The sequence below is a fragment of the Aotus nancymaae genome, unplaced genomic scaffold (assembly GCF_030222135.1).
Source record: "Aotus nancymaae isolate 86718 unplaced genomic scaffold, 86718_ANA_hifiasm-v0.15.2.pri h1tg000014l, whole genome shotgun sequence".
NCBI lineage: Eukaryota > Metazoa > Chordata > Mammalia > Primates > Aotidae > Aotus > Aotus nancymaae.
In genome coordinates this window covers 84,830,342-84,852,975 of record NW_026988425.1, presented here as the reverse complement: position 1 = coordinate 84,852,975, position 22,634 = coordinate 84,830,342, and the positions used below count along the sequence as shown (strand labels likewise).

The 22,634-nt window shown below is 34.0% G+C and overlaps 1 long non-coding RNA gene across 2 annotated transcripts in view; it reads left to right on the top strand.

Moving 5' to 3' along the window:
- LOC105734711 (uncharacterized) overlaps positions 1–22,634 on the top strand; it is a 50,611-nt gene that overhangs the window by 4,014 nt on the left and 23,963 nt on the right. Inside the window, exons 3-5 of one of the 2 annotated variants that reach the window (XR_001111601.2) lie at positions 3,735–3,820; positions 9,718–9,857; positions 10,968–11,293. This is a non-coding gene — a long non-coding RNA (uncharacterized LOC105734711). Of the gene's footprint in view, positions 1–3,734; positions 3,821–9,717; positions 9,858–10,967; positions 11,294–22,634 lie in introns of those variants that run through there. The other variant, XR_001111600.2, reaches the window with a different exon arrangement.

The window sequence follows — 22,634 nt, the reverse complement described above, 5'->3', positions numbered from 1 at the left end:
AAATGAACTTGTGTTTTTTTCAATTATTTATTGAGTGCCTATATGCATCTGGCACTGTTTCAGAGTTTGGGATATGTCAGTGAACAAAAAAAGTGAGAATACTGCTTTCTTAGAGCTTAAATTCTAGTGAGAATCAATTAGAAAACATCAGGAAAACAAGGAAGTTGTTAAAGGTAAGACTATAAAAATTGTCCATGAGGAGATTGTGGTCAATTGTGTGTAGAGCAAGCAAAGTACTAAAAATAGGAAAATGTGGAGGAATACTGAATCTCTTTTGAGTACAATTTTGTTGGCTATGCTAATAACAGTTTATATAGGAAAGAGTTTGAATTTAGCCAAGAGAAGCTGGTCATCAGTAACACAGATGATACTTTTGCAGGTTTGAAATCATTAAGGAAATAAAGAGAAAAATCTTACCTGTAGGGAGCAGAGGCTTCAAAATATGGTTCATTGCTCTCATTGTGCTGCTGAAATAGTTACATGAACTAAATAAGAAACAAGAGTATTATTTGCATTTACACTTAAAGTTCATAAGTTGCAGGTTGTTCTTTAGTATAGGAGAAAAAGCACATAAATTAATCAGGAATTAAATTGCTTGAATCAACATTAATTCATTGAAAGTTCTAGTCCATATGATAAAAGGATTATTGTGAGCATGTTGGAATTTCATCATTTTGATCATCCTGCAGTATTCCTCTTTACTTTTTAAAAACTCAAATTATTAATTGTCTCCATATGGAGACTTACTTTGATTCATTTTTCCTCCCTTGCTCCAATCTCTGTTAGGAGCATAATTCTGTGCTACATTTAGTTAGATACTAGTCCTTCACACATTCTGCTTCAATTGTAGGTTTTCTTATCCTATTTTGCCAGAGCATGCTCAAGAGCAATGATTATACCTTTTTCTTTTCTGCATCTATATCTCTATTCTCAGTGCCATAGCCTTCCACTCATAAATAACTAAAGTCATTGTTGTAAAGACTGGAATGAAAGAAAATTTGAGTTTCCTAGTCTTCATTCTACAGCTTGATCACTATTTTACAGCTACAGCAATAAATTTTCCATGATAGTAAACATTTTTTCAAGGCAAAAAGATGTTTTCTAAATTAGAGCCACATATGGGAATTAGGACTCTTGCCTCCAACTTAAAGTCATGCAATTGTAAAACCCCTTTGCTCTAGAATGCCAGTCTCATAGCTCTTTTAGAAATTGTCTCTCCAAATGCCATATGATACTAAGTAAAGCATTTAAATTTTATTATATTTTCAGTGCTATATTACCAGTTCATGTCATTCATTCATTATTTGAGGAACATCCTGATTACACAATAGTTACTGAACTTTCTTCTTTTCATGAGACTTACAAACTAGGATAGAGGCAGGTGATAATAAAAAAAAGAATGTGGTACAAATGCACTGAAAGAAAAGAATAACAGACATTGGAAATAGAAAATGCTAGAAAAGGTCAACACTTGAAGCCTTCTTACGTCATCTGTAAGTTTGACTGCGGTAGTTTGCCACCAAAGCTCTGTCTGTGCTTATGCAATGTTATTCCCAGCAAGCAACAGTATACCAAATTGTTGTAACCCAAGAATATCATGGTTGAAGTTCTACTGTGTCTTCAGGTGTGTGTTAATGTGTCTCACATTGCAGCCGCTTGAGTATTCTGCTGTATATATCCAAGCATATTCAGGTCAACGTGATATGTCTTACAAAACATTACTTTAATACAAAATTTTTGTGGGGGAACACCCAAATATACTATTATATATTTTGAGTAACAAAGGGAATAATGAAGAAAAAAGAAAAGGGGTTAGAGGATGTCCCCAAGAATTATTAGAAAAAAATAAGGCAAATGATCTGTTACAAAATTTACACTTCCAGCTAGATATCAGGTAAATCGACCAGCACTGAAAACATTATATTATGTACAAACCTGACCTATTACAAAGGATGCAAAGTGATATTGATTGCAAATTCTGATTCTAATTTATTTCCAATAAATTCTGTAAACCTTACAGAAGAAATGTGGTCCATGTCATTTAAGTAAGAATTAAAAAAGAGAACCAACCGTGACACAATTATAGTGGCACAGAATTTCAGAGAAGAAATGGATCTTATTAAGACATTTAGGTAACTTTGTAGATGAAACCAAATGTAAGGAACTGTTGAGTACAGATCACCTTAGCAGAGAGAAGTTCTGGATAATGCTGTCTCCATTCAGATTTTAATATAAACTTCACTCCCTTGTGCACTTCTCCCATACGTCTGTCACTATATGAATGTGAACTTCTAGATTACTCTCACATATCTCTGAGTCACTGTTTAGCACAGAGTCTGGCATAATCATTCTATTATATATGCTTGATTGCTGCCTTGCTTGCTAAATAAATGAGTGAATGAATGATGAATGAATATATGGCAGACTTTATGCAGACTATGGTAAGTCATGGAGCTAAAAACAGAGCATCTGATAAAATGACTCAACTTTTGGGAAAAAAATCTCTCTCAAACTTCTACAGAATAATAAAAAGAATCACAAGTTCAATTTTAATTTTAAGTAAACATAAAGTCAAAATTATTGAGTGCAAAGCGTGTGCCAAACCATTTTAATTGTGTTAAGTTGATTCCCATAGCAATCCCCCCAGGCAGATATTATCCTTAATGAGAAGAAAAAGTGACTGAGCCTAAGGGAAATTAAATAAATTGCCAAGAGTTCCATAGCTAAAACAAAAGAGCTAGATTTGAATGCAACCCTAGCTGACTGCACAGCCCATGCCCTTTCTACTCTGTCATTCTTCCTTCTATTGAAAAATGATTTGGAAAGGTTGTGTTTGGAAATGCAAGAGGCTATTATATTATTAACACAGAATTTATAACAACTATGGAAACAAGCATTGAACAGAATTTAACCCACACCCTAAACTTTAGGGTAACATTTTAAAAATTTTGAGAGAAAAAGAGTTTTGATTCCATGGCCATTCATTTTAAAATGGAAGGTGGATTCAGTGCTATAAAGACTCTGAAATATGAAATTAAGAGTAACATCACTGAGCTGGCTCCTTCTAAATATCCTGACTTTATCACTTACTGGATGAATGATCATGGGAACATGACCTCTCTGCACCTCATTTTCCTAATTTGTAAAATGGTGATAACAGCAGTACTTTTTCTTGTATGTCAATTGAAGGATTACATGACATGCAATTGTAAAAAAATGCATTAGCGAATGGTAGTTGTAATACTGAAGATGAAGAAATGCAAGGAACCAAAGGGTTAATCATAAAACAGAATCAGATGAGTAACATAGGAGAAAAAGGGGCAAGTCAAGACAGAATGGGACAAAGGCCAGTGGAACCAATTGGCATCAAAAATTTTCTCTAAAGTGAGGGTTGAAGTAGCTTTCAAAGTCTCTTAAGAATAAAGTTTACCTGGAAAAGGTGAGTACAATTTGGCATGGGTCTGCATGACCATACCTTTTCAGAGAATGAAAATATCAGGAATCAAAAAGAGGTTAAAGTATGAGAAAAAGTGACTAAAATGTACAGAATTCAATACAACCAAATGTAAAAGTCCAAATTTAGGCTCAAAAAGTCAAAATAATCTGGAGAAATTTAGCATTACTTTGTTAACAAATTTATTTAACCAATTAAATATCTTAATAGTAAGTATCATTATATTGCATATTTATTTACCTATTTGTTTACATGTATATGGCATCTCTTTCCTCACCAGGATGTACATTTCCAGACAGCAGGGTGCTCATGCGTCTTGTCCACAGCTGCCCACAATGTGCTGCTCACAATGCTGGTACACTGCAGGTACTTCGTAAATAGTTTTCAACAAATATGTTGATTTTTAAAATACATTTCCTATACTTAACTTTTGTGGGGCACGTTACTTAATCTGTCTTAGCTGCTGAGTGTTTATCTCCAAAATTGTTATAATTAATGAGACAATATATGTAAAGTGCTTGGCCTGATATCTGGCATTTTGCAGCTTTTCATAAATGCTAATTCTACTCTTTCTGCTCAGTTCTATGTAGAGGATAAATCCTACAGATGGCAGAGGTGTTTTCTGGTATGGAATGACACAAGAGTAATTTTTAAATAGCATACTTCAATAGATTGTCCAATTTTTTTTTTTTTTTTTTTTTTTTTTTTGAGACAGAGTTTCACTCTTGTTACCCAGGCTGGAGTGCAATGGCGCGATCTCGGCTCACCACAACCTCCGCCTCCTGGGTTCAGGCAATTCTCCTGCCTCAGGCTCCTGAATAGCTGGGATTACAGGCACGCGCCACCGCACCAAGCTAGTTTTTTGTATTTTAGTAGAGACGGGGTTTCACCATGTTGACCAGGATGGTCTCGATCTCTTGACCTTGTGATCCACCCGCCTCGGCCTCCCAAAGTGCTGGGATTACAGGCATGAGCCACCGCGCCCGGCCAGATTGTCCAATCTTTTACATATTTTATCACTTATAGAAACTCCTAAATTATTGTTACAATAAAAGTTTATACTTACTCTTATATCTAGTAAAATATTGATGAAATTCAAAGAAATTTAATTTTTATCAAATTTCATAAACACTATTGATCTTTATTACGTTATATAAAGATCATATCATCTCTCTTTTCAAAAGGCTGTATGGCTGAGCTTGGTGAACTTAGATTAAATAGCCATATTACAAGGAATATAGAGAAGCCATTTTTTCATTATGTAATTTTTTAAGTAAAATTAACATTGAGCTCTTGGAGACATCAGTTTTAATAGTAATAATTGTGTACTTAGGGTTTCTTGTAGTTAGACAGAAGCACTGCACAGCAGTAGAACAAACCACAAAGGGTTATTTCACTGTTTTTATTTTTTAAACTCCAACTCTAAATGAAGACAATTATATTTGAGATGTACGTTTAAGAATCGGGTGAATCATAAGGTCAAATTGTCTTTAAACCAAAATCAAATGACCATTGAAATCTCTTACAAAAGACATTTGGCTTAGGAAAATTGTTTTCTGTTACTTGAGACTTGGCATTTATACATTTGCTGCTTTAAAATTACTTCTAAAGATTGTATTTGTATTATAATGGAATTGTTGTGCAAATCTGGCTTAATACATAAAATGAATGCTATTACAGTGTCCCTGATGGCTCCATCACGATCCATGAAGAGTTCTGACCATTCTTACAGGTCTCTGTACAGTCTGCCCTCTGGTGCCCTAGGCCTGTGCTACCAGTCACGTTCTCCAGTTCATCAACTCTGAAATAAAAAACAAGTTCTTAGCTCAAAAGTAAACTTGATAGATATAGTCTGAATTCAATTTCAGAAAATCAAATATGTCAAAGACTAATTTTGAAAGAAGGTTTTCTACCATTAAACAAAATACAAAAACAAAACTCTCCTAAAATGCCAGTTGAGCATAGCTCTGGCATTATCAGGAAAAAGGTATAATATAAAGAAAACATTTTCAGTATACTATGATTGACATTCTGCAAAGATTATAAACTGATTTTAGAATTTCTGAAACTGTAAGTTTCTATTGGGAAAATGATCTATACAGGGAATGCACTTATTAATGACAGTCCTCTTCATTATTTCACATATTCCTTCCTAGGAAAATAAGTTATCAGCAAGTATTTTTTCTTCTCACATATATGTTTAAAAGTTAAGCAGAGACTCAGATAAAGTCTACTTACTGACCCTTACGTGCAAAATTTCTTTTTTTAAGGTTGGCACCCCAAAGTCTTCTTTAAATAATATAGAAAATAAATTTGAGGAAAGGAAAATCATATATTGAAACTCTAAAATACAATTAAGAGTTTATAAGTCATATGATGAAAATTTATTTTACTAATTTTAAAAAGCTGTCAGATTTTATAAAAACCATCTTTATATTCTAAAAGTTGATATTTAAAATATAATAAGTGTACAGTCTTAATCTGTAATGATAAAATTCAGGCTACTTAATAATTAATTGTAATCAATTTATAAAGATTACTAAATTTGGAATCCACTAGTTGAAAAGGGGATAATAGCAATATTTTTGTAGCATTAACAGTTTATAATAAGTGACTTTTCACACATACAATATTATTTATATGAATAGAACTCTTTGAAATGCATAGCAAAGTTTTGTCTTATAGAGGAATAGTCAGCATTTAAAAAAAAATAAGCATTGGAGAACCCACAAATCTGAAAATTTTGCATTAATTAAAGTATGAATTCATTTGTTAAAGGGAGAGTAGAGTTACAGCTGATTTTAATGATGAGCTATATTGAATTGCTTGCACAATAGCACACATGTCTTTGATGATACCAACCTCAGAAATAGATCATTTTAAGCAGCAAAGGCAGCAATTATAGAAGGATGTCAGGTTACAAAAACTGAGCAATTAGACAAGAAATTATCAGGGCATGATTCAATGTAGGTATGGGTTTTTTTTAATATTAATTTCTGTTATATCTTTTTATAATTAAATATTTTAATCTCTCTCAAGATCTCTCTAGTTTAACTAAATCCTCCCACCAGATATGCAAAATAAAACCATGCTAGTCATTTTGGAATTGTGAAAAAAAGGAGGTAATAGCGTGTTGTGTTCAACTCTACTGCTCCAATTCATTTCAATGAGAATCAGTCAATAAAAAGTCCCTGTTTCAGCAAAGGCGGGAGAAGAAACAAAAGGACTTAATGAAATGATCTGTTTACAAAATGCTAAGTGAGGGTTCTATGAGAAAACAGCATTAAATCCAATTTTGGTTTCCTAATGCAATTTAGGAAGTCTTATATGCTCCCAGTTTTTGCTTGTCTTTTTTTTTTTTTTTTTGTGAATGGACTGAGACATGTGGTCTTTTTTCTTTCCTTAACATTAATTTTTTTAAAGCTATTTAACTTTCTTACTCTTCAACTTTGCTACAGTATTTCTGAATAGCCCAGAAAAGATAAATCAATGCCTGAACTGTAACCTTACACTTATATACTTGTTAAATGACTTTTTTTACAGTCTGTTATTGCTAGAAATTGGATTGCTTTTAAACTAATGCTGTCTGGCGGGCAAAAGTGAGTGAAACCGCAAAGCCTGGAGGAACACTAATTACTTGTTTTAATTAGCAGCAACTTTCACTAGAGTATAATCTCCCTACAGGCCACTTTTCGGTAGGTGTGGAAAAAAATCATGTAGGAACAAACTGATAATCTCTTACTTGCCCCTAAATGAGAGCAGAACTCTGATTCTAGTATAGACATATCATTTGTACAAGCCTCTAAACCCTCAGGACACAGGGCCTACCAGGCTAGGCTACCCAATTCAAAAATCTTTAGCAATCAGTTGTACAATAGAGCCCTTATTTTATGCTGCTACATCATAAAAGTGGTCCTTTTGTTACATTTCCATCCTTAAAAGGGTCTTAATCCCTTTCTTTTCAGACCAGTCTATGGCAAATTCCACTGGGACATCCCATTCGCCACAAGGACTGAAATGACCCACTCTGAAAGCAGCATGTGAAGCTTTGAGCCTTTCTTCCCCCCGCCACTCTCCAGAGAACATTAAATCGTACTTTTCATTCCCCTCACCATAGGGGGAACCCCCTTAATGATGACAGAGAAAGAAAAATTCCATCACACTGTCCTATGATACCATTCTGCTGTCAAGCAGGCGTTTCCCTGGTCAGAGAATCAAACATGGCTTCCAGCAGGTGGATGTTGCTGAAGGTCACAGGCAGCAAAATGCAGAGGTTACACATGGAGGAAGCACAGGTTCCCACAGCAAATTAAGTCATCTGTGAAGCCTTCTCATTTCCCAGCGACTAAATTTATGACTGCTTTTAAGGGTCATCATCACTTGCATGCGCATGCACTTTATTGAAAGTATTTGAGATTTGGAAGAGCGGGATTGTCCCAATTAAAAATACATACATGAGCTACACGTTTAAAGGAAATGAAGAAATTTTAAAATGTGTTTATGTAACTCTTTTTGTTACCGATTAGGGAGATAAAATTTTAAGCAATTTTAAAACAAAAGTGTAAATAGTAGATTGAACATGAGCATGTTGCTAAAGTAAAGGTTGTAGTCTGGGAAATAGTAACATTTCCCCTTGATACGAGAAAATCCCTATTTTACTTTTTACATCAAAGGGCCTGAAAAAAATCCACAGCATTAAAGTTGCATAATGCTATTATAAATCTTGATAACTATGATATGGATTCTTATAAGGCTTGAAATATGCCTTTTATTAAAACAAATTTAAACTAGCAATTTTTTATAAAATAACAATATGAAATAGTAAGTCAGTAATTTTTATTAGATTCAATGCCATGTAATTTAATTCAAATTAAAAATAAAGTTTTCTCATAGGTTTTACCACTACTTAGTTTTCTTATTTAATATGCCTTTTAAATTATACCGTAGTTTCTTCTCAAACATTGAAAATGAATAGAATCTATTCTATTTTATATAAATGTCCCAGATAATTGTGTAATAAATCTTTGCAAGTGTTGACATTTCCAACTGTAAATGACGATATCATTGTAGATATTTTTTGACCAGATTATATTTTTCAAAAAATTGAAATTCATTGCTTTATTGGTTCTTTTTTAAATTAATAACTTAGAAGAAACCTTAACTGAAAATCCACACTCCACTCCTTTTCAGGTATAACTTTATGTATATACCACATATTCTAGGAAAATATTATATGTACAAATAATTCCATAGTGTAATATAATATATACATTCATTTATTTCACATTCAAAGATTTAAGAATTTTAGAATTACAAAATCAAAAACCTAAAAATCAAACTCAAAACCAAACAAAGCAACTTTATAACAACAAATATTGGCTCTACCATTCTTACATTACTCAGGTGGTAACATTTGCCCATATGTGATTATTTGAAATATTAAGATGAAAGAATCCTCTAAATGCTTATACTGTAACATTCCCTTGTTATGACAGTATGTTTCTCTCCAAGTGCTTTATTTTAGTTTGCACAAGGGTGCCTTTAGTTACTGTTTTGTAAAAAGTGAAAAATTCAAAAAGCATTTATACAAAATTACTGAATCTGTGTCTTGAGATTTGTTTTCTTCTATGGCAGGCTTTGCGGGTAGCTTGTGTCTGGGGTCCAGCCTGCTGGAGGGTTACAAATGCAATGCATGAGATAGCAAAAAGAGATCTGAATCAAAAAAAGTAAACATCTAGAATAAAGAACAGTTGAAAGGGGCTTTGTGAACAAGGGGTGTTGCAGTAGAGAATGGGTTTGGGGTGAGGCTGCCCCGGTTCTTTGTTCCTCTTCACAGCGGTGGCTCTGAGGGACATGCATTGTCCCCTGAATGAACTGACCGTCTCTCAAACAGACTAATAGCCACCCCTGTAAGCATATTTAAACTATCAAGCCTAAATATTTAGAGTTATTTAGGGCTCTTTTTTCATTAATTAGTGGCTACCTACCTCCAATTCCTTGTTTTTCTGTACAGTCTCTTTCCCTAGTACTTTCTACAAGAAGCATTCTGAAGTCCAAGGCTGAATGCTATGGCTGAAACCTGATCCTGTTTAATTAAGTCTGAAGAAAAGTCTTATTTTATAAGACTCATGCTGTATAGAGAACATGTGCATCATGTGAGATGCAAACTCAAACACAATTTACTCTGACTTTAACTTTAAATTTCTAGGCAGAATATCTTTTTTGAGTACCATTTTATTTTTCTTGCTCTTATGTGGAAAAAGGAAATCCATGTCTGAAGAAGTAGCATTCAGAATCTGTCTACTACCGGAGGAGAAAAAAATTGACGAAATGCAGGTTGGAAAGAGGAACTATTGAAAAAAGAAAGAAAAAAACATAGTTTTCCCCCCCACTAAATATCAAGGTATGTGTGTTTTATAATCTTGAAGATTCTCTAGGTAGATGTCTTGATGGGAAATAAAACTTGAATGTCCATGAGGGATTCAATCACAATTTCGAAGTGTCATTTAAATTCCATTATTAACTTTTTCAGTGCTGTGAGTGGTGATTAGAGTCTTAGGAAGACACTATTAATACATTGAGTGGATTTAATTACTGAAAATCCAAGTGTAGAATATAAGCATATTTTTATCATTATTTATATTACTATGTGTTAATACATGTGTTATATAGCTTACAGCTTATTTGATAAGGCCTTATAGAAATGGTAGATTTTTCTTCTGAGATAACAACTGATAAACCTAAAAAAGCAAATACTTAACTCTGACACAAAACACCTTTCCCAATTATGCATATGGTAAGACTATGAAAGTGCAGGTATACTTACTATATTTTAGTAATTTAGTTATTTTACTTTTGAAGAGCATTTGCCTTTGACTTTAAAATGTAAATGCCAAAACAAAGGTAATTTTACACTTGAAAAGATGTGATAGCACAAATAAATATTTTAATTATAAAATAATTTATTAGTATGTAATATAGTTCTGGTTACACAATTGCATTCAAATTATAAAAATTAGTCAGGTGGCATTATTTGTGCCTTTTTTAGTATATATATTTTGTTTTAATGAATATCCTATTTAAAATTGTACAGAATTCCCAGAATCCCAAAATTTCAGAAATTACTTGGGAAATTATTTGATAAAGATATCCTAAAAGGTTATTCTTTTTGAATGGACAATTCTATATTCAGATCACATGGTGGAAGCATCTGACCATTCCTTTAAGCATCTTTAAAAAGAATATAAATGATAAACATGAAAAAACTCTGTAAACCAAATGCAAATTGTAATTATGAAGTATTGTTAAAATGATATAGGGGATAGCAAGATGCATGAGACAAGATGGCTGACTTCTGAGATATCAAAATACAGAAAAAAGTCGGGCATATTCATATCTAAGTGTGTCAGTTGTTCTGATTGAAGTACAAAGAACCATGGAGTATATTTGATAAATGCTTACAATGTGTCAGTTACTGCTCTAAGAGTTTGTTTGTTTGTTTGTTTGCTTGTAGACAAGATCTCCTAGTAGCATGATCATAGCTCAAATGCCTGGGCTCAAGTGATTCTCCTGCCTTAGCCTCCTGAATTGCTGAAACTACAGGTGCAAGCCACCACATCTGGCTAATCTGTTTTATTTTTTAGAGATATTCTCACTATATTGCACAGGCTGGTCTCAAACTCCTGGTAATGCTGTTATAAATATACTCCATAGCTCACAAAAATCTGTTCAACTAATGGTTCATATTTCTGTGCTAAACTTATGGATAAAATTGCTGTGTTTTATGCTTTATGAAGTACTCATTATTTTCACTTTTATCTCTTGGTTCTTAAAAAAATTTTTAAAGAGGTACTCATTATTGAATATCCATTTATTGTGTGTACTTGGCCACATCAAAAGCTTGCCCTATGATTATTATGCACACACAATCTAGCAGAAAGAAATATGGAATCACTGAATATATGATAATAAATCATATAGTGAATATACTTTCATAGTATTCTAGAAGAAGATTAGAACAGTAGATTTGCTCTGACTGGTAGATTTAGGAAAGACTTCAAATTAAAAATGTTACTATTTAATCTTGATTGATGATTAATTTAGATTACAAGATTGACATTTAACCTGGAATCTGAAAATGAAGAATATTTTATGAGTAGACAAGAATGAGAAAGAGATGTTCTTTCTTGAATATTCCTGATATCCATGTAAAGATGTATTTACACTCTGTGGAATATATTTTTCTTTCTTGAACTGTAACTGTTATAGGACAATTTCCCATTATTCTTATACCCTTATACCCTAGGAGTAAGGCTATGATTTCAAATTGCCTTTTATCCAGAGTTCAATTGCCATAGCATTTGAGAATATAAATCCTATTGAGGTTTTGATACATGTTTGCAAATTCTTTGACACTTTCCAATGGAAAGGTAGGGTCAATTTCCCCTCCCTTCCAATCTGGCTGGGCTTTCAACTACTATAAACAATTGAATATGCTAGAAATGACACTTAGGACTTCCAAAACTAGTTTACAAAAGGCAGTGATGCTTCTGTCCTATTTGCTGGAACACTTGTCCTTGGACCCTTGTGCTGCCATATAAAAAGTCTGACTTACCTGAGACCTTTGTGTTAAAGAGGATTCAGCCACCAAGCACAGCTAAGCCTTGTCCTCCATATTCTATCCCCAATCTAGGTGCTAAAAACGCAGGTAAAGCCGTTTTTGATCTTTTAGACCAGCCCATCCATCAGCTGAATGTTACCAAGTGACAGCCATCCATGGAACATGGAAAAACAGATTCACCTAGCCAGGCTGCATCCAACTTCTCAACCCACAGAACATGAGGTATAATAAAGTGGTTGTTGTTTTAAGCCACTAATTTATGAGATAACCTATTACACAATGATACAAGCTGGAACAAATGAGAACAAATCTGCTCAATTTTTTTTTTACATATATTAAAACTTTTGCCTTTTTGGATCCAATTATAATCTTATCCTTTTCATTCCTTCTCTAGATTTGTTGAATGAGTGAATATAAGATTGAATTAATAGTACAGGCTTTTACATTAAGTAAATAAATACACAAAATAAATATATTGTAATAAATTTTGATAAATGCTATGAAGTAACCTAAAAGAGTGTTATGAAATACAAATGCTACAAGAATCTAGTGCTCAGGGAAGATTTCTCTTCAGAAGTGAAATTTAAGTCAGGCCTGAAAGATGGGAAGGAACAGGCAAGGGAAGATTGAAAGAGTGAACTTTCTAAGAAAAAGGAGCAGCTATGTGATAAGTCCCTGAAATGAAAAAGAGCTAGGAAATTCAAGAATTCATAGGAAAATGAAACAAAACAACCACTACAACTGAAGCAAAATAAGCAAATGAGAGAACAACTCAAAATAAATTTGGAGATATGGCTCAAGAGCCATATTAAACAGAAAAATTCCTTTTAAACAATTTAGATTTAATTCCAAATTCAAAGGGAAACTATGCAATGTTTTATAGGAACTAGCCATTATTGTTTCTATTTATACATAAAATATTCATCAGATCTCATTCTGCTAAAATATTATATTTATGACAGTAATACAGCAGATGACTTTTTATTTTAGTCTTTATTTATTTGTGGAAATTAACTTTGAATTTTTACTTGCAAAACCAAAAGCATGTTCTCAGTAGGAAAAGTCGTGACGCTCTTTCCCACAACTTGTCTCCAAATGGTAACTTTCCAGAGAAGTCTCTATAAACTATAGTGGAATGCGGAGTTAAGTGGAGAAAGGAAAAAGGCTCACGTGGAATATAGATTTGAAGTTCTGTCTGTTCTCAACATTGGAAAAAAAGTACATTTCCAACTGTCATAGTAAGGACTAAAACTATTTCTAATGGCAGTTGTAAGCCTCAAGTAAAATAATCCATATACTTCATTCACGACGTGGTGTGTCATGTAGTGAAGTTTCAATAAGTGGTATTATTGATACATTTGAGTTGTAAAAATTTGGCTAGGTGACTTTTCTCCTTAAATGATATTAAGGATGCTTGCAGGGTGGACTTTCACAAGTTGAGTAGTCCTTGTCAGTAGCACCCATTTATTTAGAGAGGTGAACTCTTCTAAGTTACATGGAATACACCTGGCAATCACTGAATACAGCCCTTGCTTTGATAACAAGATAATTAACTAATTTTATAAACAAGCCCAAATTATAAGACATGATTAAGAAAAAACTATTTCTTAAAATAGGAAATTTTAAAAATTTCTCTTATGGCTTATAGCACAATGATATCAATATCATTTGGAACTGCTTCACACAAACCTGAATATTTAATATAATCAAAAAAGACTGAAGCAGTATGGGCTCTTCTTTCATCTTTATTTTCCCAGTTCATCATGCCACAGGTATTTGAGTTTGGCCACTTTTCTTTCTCACGCTCTTCCCTGATCTCCAAGCAGATGCAGAAGCACTAACCAAGGATTCCCAGAGAGAAAGAGAGTAGAGCCATGAGATGAAGGGAGCCTGGGTCCCTAAATCACCATGTGGGAGCTCTTTGACCAAAAGCCGACATTGAGCTGCTATGTGAGAAGAAAGAGACATCTTGCCCAATAAGAAATTTATTGAGCTTTTTAGATTGTATTTTAGCATTTGGGGTAACTTGATTCATATGATCGCATATTCTCCATTCTCTCCAAAACACTCTATTCTCTCAAAAAATAAGCATGTTGTTTAAAAAATAAGTCACTGAAAATTGCCTTTTTTTTCTCTAAAGAAATTTCCCCACTTAGTTGTCTCTTTAGGGCCATCCTCCCAGTGTCTCAGCCTCAATATCTTGGTTCTGGTTGTCACTGGCTCCATCTTGCCCCTCGACTATAAGTGGCTACCATCTTCGGTAAAGCCTGAATTCTCAATGATCCTCACATCTAGCCCTTCCAGCTGACTTAGCAGTTTAGACTTTTAGCACCCTTCAATGATCATTATGTCAGCAATCCAAACCCCAATTTATTTGGCTCTCAATCTGTACTCAGCATTGTGCCAAGAAATATGTTAGTCAGAGTCCAGCCAGGAGATGAAAACCACACCAGTAATTTGAACAGGGAATATTTAAAATAAAGAATTGTTAACTAATAAATAGGACTTTAAAAGGACTCCAAGCCAAGTGAAATAGTAAATGTAGAAAGCAGCTACTATATCTAGGGCTAAGGGAGAAGGAACAAGAAGAAACTAAGAACTTAGAAGAGGAATCCTCTCTTAACGCCAAGACTCAGACCTTATGGGAGAAAGTATGACTATCACAGAAACACATGGCCTCCTGATGGTTAAGAAACTTGCTGAAGAAAAAAATGATCCATAAAAGAGTTGAGAAACCTGTAGGGCAATATGTCACTCTGCCTTAGGAATGTACCATTGAGTGGCTGAGAGACTTGCTAGAGGGTACAGGCCCTACATGGTCCCTACGACAGGCTTACCAAGTGGCCAAGAAAACAGTCAGAGATATGAGTGGTCTGGTACCTAAGGAAAGTCTATTTTTAACATTTACTTATGCCCCTGCAGAACTCTCTACTAGCAGGTCTAACACTGAGTCACTGGGCAAAGGAGGAAGTTTGACATGGTCCAGCTATATATAGTATTACAAACCAGGGCAAAGAAGAATGGATTTAGAACTGAGAAAGAATAGCAGAAGCAGCACAGGGAATGAGAGAAGAAGAGCAAAGTCCCCATTTTCCATTAGCTCAGAAACGACTTGGACTGAAATTAAAAAGTCGATATTTATCATAGATTTAGGCAAGTGCTATGATGGAGTATACAAAATGTTCACAGGAATCTAGAGATGGCACATAATACAGGTTAAAGAAATTAAAGAATGATTTTGGAAGAGCCAACTCTGAGTTTCAAAGAGTGAGTAGGCATTAGCCAGATGGGAAAGGAATCATGAGGAGAAAGCTTTTCAGATAGAGGAAATAGAAAGGGCAAAGGTTAAGACTGGGCCAGAGCATTGCTCGTATGTGATTGAAAGCTACATAAACTGCAAAATATGGGGGGAAAAAATATCTTAATAGGTAAGGATGGGCTAGATCACTTATTTGTCCTGGTTTCTAAAACGTTGTTCTAAGAAGTTTGAATTTTATCCTGAAGACATTGGAGAGCAGATGAAGGATTAGAAAACATTAGTAGGCCAGGCGCAGTGGCTCACGCCTGTAATCCCAGCACTTTGGGAGGCTGAGGTGGGCAGATCACCAGGTCATGAGTTCGAGACTAACCTGGCCAACATGGCGAAACCCCATCTCTACTAAAAATACAAAAATTAGCCAGGCGTGGTGGCAGTCGCCTGTAATCCCAGATACTTGGGAGGCTGAGACAAAAGAATCGCTTGAAACTGTAAGGCAGAGGTTGTGGTGAGCTGAGATCATGCCATTGCACTCCAGTCTGGGCAACAAGAGTGAAACTCTGTCTCAAAAAGAAAAAAAAAAGTTAGTAGAGGGGAGTCAAGATCAGAATTACAATGCTAAAAATCCACTGGCTGTGTGAATTCAACATAATTTTAGAAGGATTGATCTCTCTGTTTGCTGGGAAGCCCAAATACTAATGCCTTCACCTGGCACATAGCTCAAAATACAAGCTCAGAAACTATTTGTGGAATAAATGAATGAATGAGAGTTCATTTTAAAGATGGTGACTAACTCTACTTGAGTTAGAGGTGTTTGAATATTCAATTGTGGAAGTTTAAGAGCCAGGTAAAGGCAAATCTCTACGTCAAAAGTATATTCTGCAAAGATACTTAGTGTTGGGAACTGCTGAGATATAGACAGGATTTGAAGCCTTGATCTGGATAAATTTATGTAAAAAGAGTTTATGTAAAAAGAGTTAAATGATATGAAAGAACACTTGCAAAGAACTTTGGAGACATCAATGGTTAAGACAGGAGTAGAGAAAAGGGTTAGAAATAAGACTGAAAAATAAGATTTTTGACTAGAACTTGAGAGAGAGGGAACTTGAAGAAGAAAGAAGAGAATGAGAATACAATCAAAAAAGAAGTAAAGGTCAACAGCTTCAAATGCAGCTTAGGGGTCAAGTAACAGAAAAATGCAATTTTAATATATTTTTAACTGGCTTTCTCTCCCTAAACCTATGATATAACCCACATGTTTATCTGTCGAGTTTTATTAAAGTTTAGCTCTAATCATTTAACTCCCTCTTTAAAAGTCTTCACCAATTCCCCTCAAATCAATTGCCCTTAAGTCCCTTTCAAGAACAATCAACTAGTGCCTCTCCTCAAGACTGATGTGAATTCTCGCTGCTTTGAATCCCATTGAATTTCACTGGGATTTATTACACTCAGCTCTTTGTACTAATATATGTGCATTTTTTCTTATCACATTGATAACCTCTCTCAACTGGGCTGTAAGTTTTCTGACAACAATAGCTGTTCCTCACTCTTTGTATCTCTGCAGATTTAGCATTATGCTTAACTTTTAAAAATTGTACTGTGTTAAGCACTCATCATATTCTGAACACAGAGCTTGATTGCTTTTACCAATAATCTTGTTAACATTAAAACATAATCTGGTTATAAATATTATCATTTTGCCTACTCAGTTAACTTAAAATACATTTTCAAATAACTCCTAAGTAAAAATCTAGAATTTTAAATGTCCTATATGGCTGGCAAGACTGTAAAATACTTTTGTCACGCTGTACTACCTTGGAGAAGGAAGGAAACATATAAATATTTATTTCATTAAGTTGGTTTGTATTGATATAAGTCTTGCAAATGGTTTTAAATTGTGTGGGGCAAATAGTTTACTTCATCTTATTGCATATTTTTAAATTACATAATTTGGAAAACAACTGGCCCTAACCTGCCCCTGTGTGGAAAACATCTTGGATCTCATCTCACAAGAGTGTCTTCTTGAAACTCTCCCACTCACTCTGAGCTTTCTAGAACTAGAAAACTTTTTGATTTCTTGGAAGGTTGTGTGGGAGTTAACTGAGTGAAGAAGATAAGAAAGGTATTCCAGGCTGGAAAAACAGCAGGTGCAAAGCATCATGCAGGAAAGGCACAATAGGTAGTTAGAACTGTCCTAATGATGTTTGTCATGCCCTTCTCAATATCAAGTCTTTACACTGAAGGTTGAAGATAAAGAATAAGAGATGGAGAGTTGTGAGTTTCACCATCATCTTCCTAAATCAAGTGATTCTCTCTTTTTGTTTATCTTTGTATATCGAGCACAGCTAAATCTGACTTTCCTGTTTTCAATATTATTTCTAAAACTTTCTCTCTCCTTTGAGGTTCATTTCATAGTGTTAGTCTTAGAGGTCTATGACATTATCTTCTATTTGCAAAGATGAGCTCTTCAAAAAATTCATGTGATTCTTTTAGATATTCCTTCATTTGTTCCTTTAGATATTTCTTCTTTATTTATACATAGGTTTTATTTCTGTTTTGTTTAACCTTTCTTCTCTAAAAACATTTTTTGGGGCAGAAAGGCATAAGAGGAAGTTCTAGACATCACAGCATGCCTATACTTTTGCTACTTTTTAAATAAATGCTCTCCTAAAAACCTATGTCTGTCTGAGCATCTCCAATAGACCATTTTTTATACTTTTATGAACTCCTAGGTAACATGGCAGAAACTGCTGCTTGTGTCTCTCCAGTATTTAATATTTTTCTTTATTTTCTGAGTGAAAAAGTCCACAAATTTTACCAGGACACATAATAAAGACCATATTTTTCAGCCTCTTGTAGCAAGGCATGTTCCTGGGCCTAAATTTTGACAAATTTGATGTAAATTGAGATTATGTGTGTGCAGAAAGTGTCCTTAAAGGAAGGTGACATAAGTTTCTTTAAAGAGGATGAAATGGTTGGTGCTTTAGCAGCCATCTTGGACTATGTTGAAGAGGGACACATCAGAAATGCAGTAGTAATAAAGAAGATAATGACTAATAGCCGGCAGTATATTTAGTACTTACTGTGTAGCAAGAATGTTTCTTCACACTTTACATGTATTAATTTATACATGCTTCACAGCAATTATACAAGGTAGGGTCTCAATTTCTTCAACCTAAATAGTACTTAAGTGCAGGAATCAAGTAGACAAATTGCCTAGACTGGCGTTTTGATCCTGCATTTTACCATTGGTACCTTACTTAGCAAGCAAAGGGTTAAGAATAGAGTCTGAACAGAAGCAGCACTCATTAAATATTATCTACTATTACTTTTGAGAGTTATTACAAATTACTTTCCACAGTTCCAACTATTTTCATTAAAGTAATCTACCTTTAGTGATTATAAATCTATTTACAGGTGTAGAAATTGAGGCAGAGGGAGATGAAGTGACTTGTCAAAGATTAAATAACTAGGAATTGGTGAAGTTGGGTTCTCTTTCTGTGCTCTTAACCTGTTCTGTTCTGAATGAAAAGCTGAAAGGAGCGTGGGATCTGCACTAATTTGTGATATTGCTACATTAATCCTGGAGAGCTGACCTCTGAACATTTTTAGCAAAGAATGAAATCTCATGCACTAAACTAGTTATTCTGGGTTTTCTGTTGTATGCAGCTAAACTTAATTCTAACAATAGGATGTCTTAATTTCCCCCAAGATTGCTGTCATTGCTAGATCATTAAGCAATTCTTCCTTATATTTCAAAGTGAAGTTCAGAGTAACAATTCTTGTTACCCCTTCTATCTTTTGTGAGATGAAATTATTAGCAACATTAGTGAAGAATCTCACAGGAAAAGCTTGTTTGAGTTTTAACAGAGTTGGTGCTCCCACAGCGATGTGGGTAGATCCAGGCCCCACAGCTATATCAGCATCTTTTCCCAGCCCTTTTTATCAGCTGTATTAGGAAATAATCATTCACATTCTCTGCAGGCTCAGACGTTCAGAAGTACGCTTCTCTCAGGGCAGCACTAGAGTTCTCTCACTTTTTATATTCAATCAGTTTTAAGAATGTTTTTGTCTTTTTTATCATACATGCCTGACTAGTTTATGAACAGGGGTTCTTGTTGCTAAACTCATGCCTTAAAATTCAGTGAGTTTTGAGAAATCATGGACCCCTTCATTTAACATAAATGCTTAGTTCTTCACCAATTCTGCTGGGAATATCTATAAAAAAATGATTGGATTTGTTTTTCAATTTTAGATGTCAGATCCTGTTGAAAATTGTTTAGTATGAAATAGCATAAGTAAAAAATAGAGTAAAATAATGAACAAATTATTAACATTTAAATTTAGAGGTATAGAGAAATCTAATCTGTTACTTTTATTCGTCCCATCTGATGATGCTATTAGATAATGATCTTTAGCTGTAGTGTTAGATCTTTGATCTATAGCTGTTATGATTTTAGACAATTCCAATGATCTAGGCTAGATATAGAAATTCACATTTGCACATTTTACTAATTTGTTTCTTAATTTTATTTTTATAATTCTCAGAAATATGAAGCTGGGAAATTCATTATCAGTACTTGAACATGAGGTAAAAATGAAAAATAACTATTCGGTCTACATTTTATATCAGAATAACCAAATAGAATATCTGTTGAAAGCTCATCTGTTTTTTGTTACTGCTTCTTAGGCAGATGACTACAAGTATGATTTGATTTAAACTAGAATCTTCTCAGATATACTCTGAGTGTAACACTAACACACTAAAGTAAATAGCACAAAACATCCTTTGCCTTTGAAACATAACTGCTGTCATAATGCCCATCTGCTGGCTGTAGGTTTCGAACACCCAGTGACCTCTGACATTTATGACAAATTATGTACCAAAGTACTAGCGATGCCTTGTTAAAATGAAGCCAGAGGCCCTCAAGTTCTCAACCCCTCTTGTCTTTAAAAGCATGGGTTAAACGGCAGCAAGAGGCAGATTGGACAGAAAACAGACATGGCAACAGCTAAAAGGAAATAAAATCCTTATCCTCTAGCCTTTGACTTTTGCAGCTAGCTGCACTGCAATGTGCTTTCAACCATTAAACTACCTTAACCTTCAGAAGAGCCAAGCCAGTTAAAATTGACTGAAAATTTGCACATCGCCACACAAGATTTGATTGATTCTTATTTGAAAATTGCATGGAGGACAGTCACTTACTGTAATATTTTTAACCAACAAAATATGTTTCTCAGTCACCTCTGGTGCACAATGAAATTGATGTCATATAAAAAGCAATGTGAAGAACACTTTTCAAAGTCACGAAGTTAGTCTTGCTGCAAAACACAGTAGCACCAGTTGAATTTATACAGAGCAGGCTAAAGTGTAAATGTTTTTTATAAAATACATTAAAAATTCACTTTTTGGACCATAATTCCAAAGATAGACACATTAATTGTATACACATAAGATAAACCAAAATTAGCTTGTATTTAGTATAAAGATCTCTGTATTTTTTGTAAAGATAATTATTTTATTGCTATCTAATCAAAAAATGATGTAAGGAATATATACAAAATAAATCTGTACAATGAAATTTTATTATGATAAAAACTATGCAAGGCATTTTAAATTTATGATCTCTTGATATAAGGTAATGATCTGCAGACCAGAACCCGAGAATAAATTAATATAATAATTGCTAAGCTTCTGTGGCAAATTGTACTTTATAGAAGAAATGCCTAGAGCCACACATGATAGGACATCATTTCTTTTATAAAGAGACAGCTGGTATACTGTGGGGTATGAAGACATGCTGTAAGCTAACTACAACAGTGGCCATGCCACTTTTAAGTCAGCCTTCAATTATTATACAAGTACAATAAAAATTGGGAGTAAACTATTTACTTTCATTAGGAAATGATATTTGTAGCATGATAGTGATATTCAGCAAGGTAAGCAGGGAAATGGTGGATTCGATTCCCTTCAACACCAATGAAAAAACATTACTTTTGGGAAAATTAGGAGTTCTAAGAATAGAATTTCTCACCTTTTTTTTACTTATTCATGTAAAACAGACTGTATGGTCTTTGGCATCAAAACTTAGAATCTGAGCAAGAAAACCATGGAAAACTAAGGCATTTATTTATGCAAGCAAAACCTACAGCATACTTCCATGTGTGTCTAAAAAGTGGTTTGCCTATTTTTTTTTAATGAGAAAGCTTTTGTAACTTTGTTTTATTAGAGAGATTATTCATCACTTTGAGAACTTCTTTAGGTAAAATGCTAGCTTGTTCAAAGGAGAATTGATTATCAAGAAAAAGCAAACTTATAATTAGGTTTAATACTGTGTACAGTGAGGAAAAGTCAAAGTTTCAGTTGGCAGATTTGACTTTTCATATTGGATTAAATGATAAATAAAAGGAATACTAGAATTATCACCCATACTCATTATTCTTCTGGGTGTGTATCATAAGCTGTGTTGAACAATTATTTTTCTTATATTTTGTCTGAACTACTATTAGAGGGCATGGACCACACATTTAGATAAATGTTCACTATTCTCTCTTATTAGAGTTTTATAAATCATGGGCGCCTGTGTAAAACATGCACATAAATACATGAATATGTCTGTATAGATGTATACATATTTTATAATTATAACTTCATAGTGTTTTATTTTAATATTCTAATTGGCATTTCAGAGATAAAATGTGATCTTAGGCATTTGTCTGCATCTTAGCTTGTCTGCAATATATTTTCACTTCCTTTCTGCCTTTACGTTTCAGCAAATTCTCTTACTCTCATCCAGTGCCTTTGTCTACTTTGTCCCTACAAAGACCACTGCTGCCTTTTTGCCCTTTTCCCACTACCTATCATCAAAATTGGCATCTGTGATGTAGTCCCCAGGACACATTTTCAGCTTTGGATCACACCAATGAATACAATGGGCCCTTAGAGACTTTCCATGGAATGTTTGATCAGGAAATTTGGAAATCATATAAAACAGTGATTTTTCCATAAATAATTTTTTTAAATTAATAAAACTCTTTTACTTTTCCAAAGATATCTATGGTTAAAGTATAAGTGAGAGAATAAGGCTCTGATCACTAATCTTGACCTAATTCTCCCTGATGTTCTCTCCAGCTAATGTGGCTTACAAAGAACTCTATGAAAAAAGCCCTGATATAGTCCAACTGTACAGACACAAGACTAAGTCTACAGGGAGTGAAGGGACTTTGGCTTCTTGCCTGACATTTTCCTCCTTACACAACCTCTTTATACTTTAAAACCCCTTTCCTGGAACTCCTGCTCCTTC